We start from the raw sequence: 10,004 nt of genomic DNA, 5'->3' as shown, positions 1-10,004 counted from the left end.
TGATGATGATGATGATGATGATGATGATGATGATGATGATGATGATGGTTGGCAAGCTCCACTCCCATCAAGGCTGGCCTCTTCCCAAATGAACTGTACAGGGGTCATATAAGAAGTAGAAAAGAAAGAGCACATGAGATGTTCAAGAATAATTTCACAATATTTACTTCTGTTTTCTTTTTGATAAAAGAAAAGGATTGTCTCAGATGCCTCTTAGGCCCTTTCTGGCTCTTGAATCCTTTGACTGTAAGGGTTCTAAGAGACTGAACTTTACCAGCATCAGCACTCATAAAACAATGAGAATTAATCATTTCTGAACTATTTTTGATTTTTTTTTTGTTTTGCCTTTTGGAGGGCAATTGGGGTTAAGTAACTTGCCCAAGATTACACTGCTAGGTTGTGTGTGTGTGTGTGTGTGTGTGTGTGTGTGTGTGTGTGTTAACTACCTGAGGCCGGATCTGAACCCAATTCCTCCTGACTCCAGGGCCAGTGCTTTACTCACTGCGCCACCTAGCCACCCCTGAAATGCTTTTTTGAAGGATGCACAGAATCAGATGTTTAGAGTTGTTGAAGCTGTGGGAAGCCATCAAGGCTAACCTTCTTATTTTATAGATTTGGAAACTGAGTCTGGGGAAATGAAGTGACTCCCTTCAGTGTCATATTGGTAATAAGGATAGAAGTGGGTTTACAAACTAAATCCTTTGACTCAAGCTCTAAGCAAGTAAGTGGATCAGTTGATAAAGTGTGGGTCCTGGACTCAGGAAGTACCGAATTCAAATCCAGCCTCAGACACTTAGTAGCTGTGTCACCCTGGGCATGTCACTTAACCTCTATCAACTTCAGTTTCCTCAACAGGGAAGTGGGGATAATAGCACTTACCTTCTTGTATTATTATGAGGATTAAATAAGATATCCGTAAAGCTCCTAGGACAGTATCTGACACATAGAAAGTACTTAAGAAATGCATCTTTCCTTCCTTCTTTTCAGATCTAATTATTTTTTTTCTTATCACCCCAACCTTGAGTTTTCCTCTTATTTTTATTTTAGTCAGACTCCTTTGACACTGACCCAGTCACCCAGGTTTCCAGAGACCTACAACATTTCAGCTGAATTTTCTAACCAAGTTAGGTAACCTTCTAGGATTCACAGGTCTTTTCTCTCCATACATAAAGCAAGGACATCATATGTTAAAGATATTCTTAATTCTCTCTCTTTTTTCTCAAAAGGGTTTGCCTGGTTCAAAACTGAACCTTCTTGAATAATAATCAAAAAGTCTTGGAGTAAATAGATGCTATGAAATGCCAGGGACAGGTGGGTATTTTTTCATTTGGTAGTTCATCTAAACCCAAGCACTAATTAAGATGAAAGGAGAGAAGTGAAAGAAAAGAACTCACAATCCCATCAAATTAATTTTCAAGTCAATGACCTTTCACCTGAAGCACCCTGGTTGGAATCCAATCTTGACCACAGGGACTTGAACTCATTCTGATGATGTGATGGTAAAAAGTTCTGAGTGCATTGACTCTGGTGGTCTTGGCCCTGCTCCCAGAGACCTAAAGTTCCCAAAATACAATTACAGAACTTCAATTATTTGTTTTGTTAAAGTTGACCCAGAGTGGAAATGGGCCACTGAGACACCTTTTTATTTCTTCCTACTGACAAGTAATCTCTCTGCCTGAGTGGAAAGGTGCGTTGGTTACCTTTTGTAGCAATAGTATTTGAGACCCTGTTTTCAGATTGTCCGGGGAGTGGAGTAGGAATCTTGTGATCCTCCTGAAGCCTAGGCTAGCATTGGAAAATGTAAAATTTATCACTTGGAGAAATAGAAATTATTTCATTTGTGGGCCTTGAACCATAGTCCACAAGGACATGTAATGAATAAGCTGAGAAATTCTGTTGAGCAAAACTGTTGATTTCCAGTGTATAGAGCTAGGAGAGAGCCATGCTGATCTTTATTAGAAATTATTCACCTGAATACTCTCAGACAAAAGGAAGATGCATACAGTCACTCTCTCCAAATGCCTTTCTAGAGCTCTTTGAGGCATATTAGTGACACAATGCACAAGGCCTAAGATGCAGAGCTCCGTTTATGGAGATCCCAATCACTCATCCTTCAAACCTTATGGTGTTCTGTTTAAGTGTTTTCCATACTGGCTTTCCTTCTATTTATGATTCAAGATCAAGGTACTTATTTGTAGGGCCCTATGTGGTCAGGCTCCCAGTCACTGAAAATGGATCCCATGGCCCAATTTATGATGCTAACTGTTGAGACAATCCCAAGGGTTTCTATTCCAATGGGAACCATGTTAAGAAGAAAGTTGAGCTAACCAATTGGTAATTAAGGAAACATAGAAGTATTAGAGATCAAATTTGAATGTGAATTTTTTGATTATTAGGGCAGTTAGGTGGTTCAGTGGAGAAAGAAGTGGGCCTGGAGTCAGGAAGACTCTTCCTGAGTTCAAATTTGACCTCAGATACTTATTAACTGTGTGACCCTAAGCAAGGCACTTCACGCTGTTTGACTCAACTTCCTCAACTGTAAAGTGCACTGGAAAAGGAAATGGCAGATCACTCCAGTATATTTGCTAAATAAACCCCAAATTGGGTCACAAGAAGTCAGACATAACTCAACAACAACAATCTTTGACTATTGAAGCAACACACATTTCATCATCAACATCATCATCATCATCATCCTCATCCCTCCTAATCTAAATTGATTATTAGCTAGAAGGAGATTCTTGTCTGTTTTATTTTTTTTTCCTGAAAAAGTTTAATCTGTCCATAAGAGTCTTACTCAGGTGCCTTCCCATTGTTACCATCATCACCATAATCACCAAACATTTATTATTCCATGATAGGCTCTGTATCAAGCAATGGGAATACAAAGAGCAGCAGCTAAAAATAACAATGATAGCTAACCTTTATCTATAAAGTGTGCAAAACACTTTACATGTTATCTCACTTGATTGTCACAAAAATCTGTGAGGTGGGCACTCTTATTATCTCCATTTTGCCCATAAATCTGTGAGAAGTTAAGTGACTTGTCTATATAGGCAATAAGTATCTGAGTCAGGGTTTGAACGCAGATATTCCCAACTTCAGTTTCAGCAACTAGTCACTGTGCCACCTAACTGACCTTAAAAAAGGAGAAAATCCCAACCCCAGCCTTCAATAACTTTATATTTTAAACAGAGAGAAATGAAGGGTGGGGACTGGAGATGGGGCTGGGAGAGGAACAACATGGAAAGAGCTAAGTATATAGGCAATATTGGAGAGAAGGTGTGTTTAACAGTGGAAGAAACTAGGAAAGGACTTTGGAAGAAAATAAGATTTGAGCTCAGTCCTGAGGGAAACCAGAAGACAGAGATGAGGAGGAGGAGCATCCTGGCCATGTAGGACAGTGAAAAGGCATTGATTCAGAGGGTGAAGTGAAGAGACTAGTGTCACTGAATTGTAAAGTATATTGGAGGGGAGTAAAGATCATAGGGCTAAGGTGATGCTGGGTTCTTGAAGAGAAAACAGGCTCTATCAATGTTTAGAACCAAATAGTCTCTAAAAATGCATCCTTTTGTGCAAGGGAAAGTCTAGCTCACTGTGAAGGAAAGACCCAACACTAGACGGTGTAGCGGCAAGCACCCCAAGCGTCCTCAGGGTTTGCTGCCACCACAGGTTCTTGGATCTGCTTTGATAAAGGAAAGCAACTCAAAATGGGTTAACAAGCTTACTTTAATCAGTCTCAAACATATATTGTTTACCTCGTTCAGGGGAAAAAAGGGCAGCACCCCTAACTTCAAAGAATACAGACAGAATTATCAAGACAGAAACAGATCAAGTAGACAGCTTTCCAAACTGTCCAACCATTACATCCATACCAAATCAACATCTGGGTTTCAACATCTGGGTTTTTCAAAGCCAGGGGGCTCTGGACAACGGCTTCCCAGAATCCAGATCAAATCACAGAACACTTCTCAAAGTGAGCCCCAAAACAAAGCTACACATCAGGGCTTATATAGCCTTCTCCTGGCTCAGAGAATGTAACAACCTTATTGACCCACTGGCCAATCAAGAAGTGTCTACTGAAAAACAAGCCTCCCACCCCAGGCTCCAGGTGCACTTTAGCCTAGGGGCAGGGAAGATCTTTAAAATTTACATTCCCATTACAGACAGTTATCTGGTCTCAAATGAATTATTTTGTACACAACACCCCATGGAAGAGATAAAAATGTATAAGATCTCTTAGTCTTTCCACTTTCACCTTCCACTTTTTTTAGACCATCTAAAAGCATTATGTCAGGACTCTAAATGTGAAATTCGTGTCCTTATTAACAATCTAGCTATAAATGAAAGCAGAATTATGGACTCTCAGGATTGAGAGAATTCTCAGAGATGATTTAATCCAAGTCATGGCTAAGGAAGAATCCCCTTCAACAACGTATCTAACAAGCAGCTATCCTGCATTCAAAAGCAGTGACAAAATTTAAACCAGAAGCAATAGTGAATCTCCAAACTTTTTTTTTCAAGGTATAGCATTCACTATATTATAACTTATCACAGAAAATCACAATATAATATTCACAACAGCTTATCATTAAAATGGCTACATAGTTTTCACCAAAGTGGTCACAATATTTAGAACAAAGAACAGTCATCTCAAAGTACAATAGTCAAAGTCTCCCACTCATGGGGCACACTAAATTAACTCAATCAGTCACTTATTCAACAATCAGTTACTAAGTATTATTAATCACTAAGTACAACCATTAGAAAATACACAAACCCTCCACCCCTAGGTCACTAGTAAACTACAATTTCATCATTACTCAGTACCCAGGAACAGATCTTTGTACCTTGACTTGGGCCCCGTTCTCAGATTCCCTGGATCTCCTTTCATGGTCCCACAAAATTCTACCTGGATTCACCAGACTGTCACCTGGCTTCAGTGGCAGACAGCTTGAACTTCCTTGTCCAGCTCTCTGGGTAGGTCCTGCTTCACACTGAAGTTCACAGGGTTCAATACATCTCAAATCCCTCACAGTTTCTGCTCCCGGGAATTCAAGGCTCAACCAAGCCACGAACAGACAAAGTCCCTGCATCCTGGTCATGCTCAGTCTTCTTCTTTTTTTTTTTTAACTTTATTAACTTCTGATTTACATCATTCGTTTCCGCCAGATTTTGAGTTACAAATTTTCTCCCCATTTTTCCCCCACCCATCCCCCCAAAACAGCAGTCCCACAGGATATCCCCACCTCCAATCTTCTCTCTCCCATATTTTCTCCCATACCCCTTTCGACTTTTCCAGTGGATCTTTATGCCTCAGTGCCTGTATATCTTATTTCTTAATTACATGTAAGATGGTATTAATAATAGTACACACACACACACACACACACACACACACACACACACATATATATATATATATATATATATTTGAATATTTGATTTTAAAACTTTCAATTCCAGATTCATTCCCTTCCCTCCCTGCTACCCACCCCCACTGGGGAGACAAGCAGTTCAGTATAGGTTGTACATATGTGGCTAATGCAATACAATAACATAGTAGATATATTGTAAAAGACTGACTATATTTACCTCCCTCCTATCCCACTTCCCACTTGTTCTATTCTCTACTTTGATCCTGTCCCTTTTCAAAAGTGGGTGCTTCCAACTTCCCTCCCCCCCAGCCTGCCCTCCCTTCCATCATCCCCCCTCTCATCCCCTTCCCCCCTATTCTCCTGGAGGGTGAGATCCCCTATTTAGTGTTTACTTCCCTCCCTCCTCAAGCCAGATTCAATAGGAATAAGGTTGACCCATTCCCTTTTGCCTTCCTATTCTTCCCCTCCATTGTAACCATTTTCCCTTGCCTCTTCTGTATGAGATAGTTTGCCCCAATATGTCTCTCCCCATCTCCTCTCATTATATTCCTCTCACCTCTTAATGTGAATCTCCAAACTTGAGGAGATTCACATCCCATCTCAATCACCAACTAGCTGTGTGGTGGCAAGTAAGTCTCTTAAACTTTGTGCCTCAGTGTCCTGATCTTTAAAATGAAGTACAGCCCTTCATCAACTCTAGATATATCATCCTATGATCTTTCATTCCTTTGAATGAACATCTGTTAGGAAGGGCTTGTGGGGTTTTTATTTTGATTTGTTCTTTTTTTCACATTGAGCTTAAATCTGCTTTTCTTGCAGCTTTGTTCCCAGCTCTATTCTCTGGGGCCAAGAAGGAATCACCCTTCCATTTGACTGATACTTGAAATGATGATCAGCACCTCAATTCTCCATAAGCTTTCTATTCTCCAACCTAAACATCCCCCATTTTGTGAACATATCTCTTATGTTAGCGTGTCTGGTCTTCTCACTGCCTTGTGCCAAGCACCTATATGCACTCTAGTTAGTAAATATCTTCTCAAAATACAGTTTCCAGAACTTACTACAGGTATGACCAAAGTAGAGTACACAGTCTAATATATTCCTGTTTGAGGTCCAAGTGACTATATTAATGTAGCTTATGTTTATGTAATTCATTGGTACAGCCTTCAATACCAAACTTCTCACTCAATCTAAGACTGTCTCCCAATTTAATTCCCTCTCTCTGATTTTTTCCACAAAAGCTGTTGTTTTGCCATATGTCCCTTAGCTTGTACTCATGTATTTTATTGTTTTAGAGTTAAAGGTAGTGCTTTACATCTACAAAATCAAAGAATTTAAGGACTGGAAGAGATCTCAGAGACTGATTCTGATACCTAATTTAGTATCTTTCCTTCAAATTTCCAACAAGTGGTCATTAAACCTTCCTTCCTCCTCTGATGAGAGCCAAATCCATTATCTCCCAAGGAGGAGCATCCTACTTTGGGCCAACTATATTTATTGAGATTGTCTTTCTCAATGGAATATTACTTCCTTGTAAGAGATGACCAACGTAACAAATATAGAGAAACATGGAAAATGTATATGAACTGATGCAGAGTAAAGTGAGCACAACTAAGGAGGATGAATGCACATGAGAACAACAATAATTTAAATGGAAGGATACACCCACAATCAAAAGTGAATGTTGCAAAATTATGAAGAACAAGTATAATTTAAAGGAAAAGATACACAAGGACACTTCTACGCCATTTCTCTACAGAGGTGAGTGGTCCACACCTATCATATACTGCACATATTTTCAGACACTTTCTGACTTTTTTTTGATGTATTGATGTGTTATACTTATTTTTCCTTTATTTCCTTCACAAATGCTATTTGTTATATGAGATATACTTTATGTTCTCTGGGAGGGAAAAGAGGATGAATTTTACAGAGAATTACGGTAATGTAAAAACTTGATAGAAAGTGATTTTTAAAATTCCTTTAAAAAATAACTTTTGGTTAAATTAAACCAATGCCTGCTTCTCTGTAAAGCCTAATGATTGCTCTTATATTTTTCCTTTGTGAACAAGCAGAGAAATTCCAGTTCTTTCACATTATAGAATACAACTTGAAGCCCATTATGAAGCTTGCTGTGCATCTCGGTGGCACACCAGATAGAGGGCCAGGCCTGGAGTCAGGAATACATGTTCTTGGTTTCAAATCTGATCTCAGATACTTACTAACTGTGTAAACTTGAGCAAGTCACTTAACCCTGTTTGCCTCAGTTTCCTCATTTGTAAAAATGAAATGGCAAACTACTTTAGTATCTTTGCCAAGAAAACCCCAAATGGGGAGGGGGGCGGCTAGGTAGTGCAGTGAATAGAGCACCGGCCCTGGAGTTAGGAGGTCCTGAGTTCAAATCTGGTCTCAGATACTTAACACAAAAATCTAGCCATGTGACCTTGGGCAAGTCACTTGACCCTAACTGCCTTCCAAAAAGCAAAATAATAATAATAATAAACAATTATTATAAAACATAAAACCCCAAACTGGGCCACAAACAGTCAGACACAGCTGAACAACAACATCCTGATCTTTTTGAAATTAACTTTCCTCATATATAAGGTGTATGTTGAACAATGCCTAGATCCTTAGACCTTCTTTTTGGAGACTATTTTATTTGACATTATCACTTTTTACCCAAAAGGGGTAGTCAGTCCAGGTTGGTCCAAATCAGGTCCAGGATAATAGTTTCACTGGTTTCTTACACCTTTTAAAGAATGAGGATTTTCTTGACAGTTTCTTCCCCACTATGATCTCCAAATGAAGGAAGAAAATGTACCATCTGAAGAAAGAAAAAGGAATAATCAAGGCAAGTTGAGAATTTCTCAGGGCTCTGCTTTGGACAAGAGTATCAATTGTGAAGGTTTTGTAAAAAACAAAATCTCACCCTTAACTAAGGTGAGAAGCATTATAATCGTGCAATAGAAAAAACACTGGGTTTGGAGTCAGATGAAGAAGGTTAAAATTCCAGTTCTGATACTCATTACCTGTGAGACCTTAGGCAAGTCTTTTAACTTCTATGGGCCTCAGTTTCCTTATCAGAAAAAAAGGTTAAAGTAGATGGTATCAAAATTATCTTTAAGATTTGAATCTCTTTTCCTATAACCTTCACCCCCATTCTCACCATCACACTTCTATCCTCTGGTTATCATAATTTTCCTCCTAAGAATATTTTCTTAATATAAATTGCTATTCCACAAACTTATGTCATCCATCCTGGCATTTTTGGAATAAGGTCTGTAAACCATAGTCATATTCCAACTATCACCTTCAGAAGATATAAACAAGTTGTGGCTGGATAAAATAGTTCATAGTTCCTCTTAGGAGATGCAAATAAATACAGCAAGAAACATTTGTTAAACACTTACTAATGTCCTAGGTAGGTACCTAGGTGGTGTAGCAGATAGAGTGGCAGATCTGGAGGCAGGAAGATTCATCTTCCTGAGTTCAAATCCAGCCTCAGACACTTGCTAGCTGTGTGACCCTGGACAAGTCACTTAACCCTGTTTGTCTCAGTTTCTTCATCTGTAAAATGAGCGGGAGAAGGAAGTGGCAAACCACTCACTGGTCAAATCCTAGGGACAGTTTTGTTGGGGGGGGGAGTTGTGGGGATAAAAAAGCCTAATCCACATTGTGGGGGCCAGGGGGAATTCTAATAGATATTGGTCTTATTAAAGTTCCCTCTTTATGTCTGGGATCAATTATGAACTTATCTGTTTGGCATTTGAAGCTCTTCATAACCTAGCCCCTTCTTAGTGTACTGTTTTTCATATATTGGTTCCATTCCATGCTGTCTATACTACAATCCCATTGGCCTACTCATACACCATGTCTCATAACTATACTCTATCTCATATCTATGGGACTTTGTATAGCCTATCCTCCATACCTGGAATACCCTCCCTCTTCAACTCTGTCTCTAGAAACCTCTTCTTCCTTTGGAAATCTCAGTTGTAGCATGTTCTTAATTCTTTAGCTGTTATTTCTTTCCTTCTGAAACTAGTTTACATTTATTTCTTGCATATTCTGTCTATACCTATATATGTACATTAGAACGTGAGCTCTCAGAAAGCAGGAATCATTTCACTGTCTTCATCATTTGTCCAGTGTTGAGCACAGTCTCTTCCATGTAGTGGATATTCAATAAGTTTTTAATTGACTGGGTGTAGGAAATGGTTTTATGATCTGCTCCAAAACATTAAGACATCATTTCATGAGAAAATTTGACTTAAAAAATCTGGACTTAACGGGTTCATCATGAGCAAAAGAAAACCGTTAAATAAACTGCAATTTATTTGTCAATAGCAGAGGATGAAGTAGAGAAATTCTATGAAAAACCTGTCAAGATCCTCCAAGATACATACCTTGATTCTTTGTGATTTTTATGAGAAGCTGAGCACAGAGGAGAAAAGTAAAACCTATAGATGGTTCAGGGTCAAGAAAACAATGACATCAAAAGCTTACAACTACTACTTCTAGTACTACTACCACCACTATTACACCACTACTGCTACTACTACTACTACTACTACTACTACTACTACTACTACTACTACTATAACTATTACACCACTACTGCTA

The 10,004-nt window shown here is 38.9% G+C and overlaps 1 long non-coding RNA gene across 1 annotated transcript in view; it reads right to left on the bottom strand.

The window, feature by feature from the left end:
* LOC138169876 (uncharacterized) overlaps positions 1-10,004 on the bottom strand; it is a 34,053-nt gene that overhangs the window by 11 nt on the left and 24,038 nt on the right. The window contains exon 3 of the long non-coding RNA XR_011170486.1: positions 1-93. This exon is cut by the window's left edge and continues 11 nt beyond it. This is a non-coding gene — a long non-coding RNA (uncharacterized lncRNA). The remainder of the gene's footprint in view (positions 94-10,004) is intronic.

Source organism: Petaurus breviceps, unplaced genomic scaffold (genome assembly GCF_028583685.1).
Source record: "Petaurus breviceps papuanus isolate PSGF00001 unplaced genomic scaffold, PetGlider_PUasm1.0 126, whole genome shotgun sequence".
In the NCBI taxonomy this organism is placed as follows: Eukaryota; Metazoa; Chordata; class Mammalia; order Diprotodontia; family Petauridae; genus Petaurus; species Petaurus breviceps.
The sequence above is the reverse complement of the archived record's forward strand: the minus strand, read 5'-3'. Positions and strand labels throughout refer to the sequence as shown.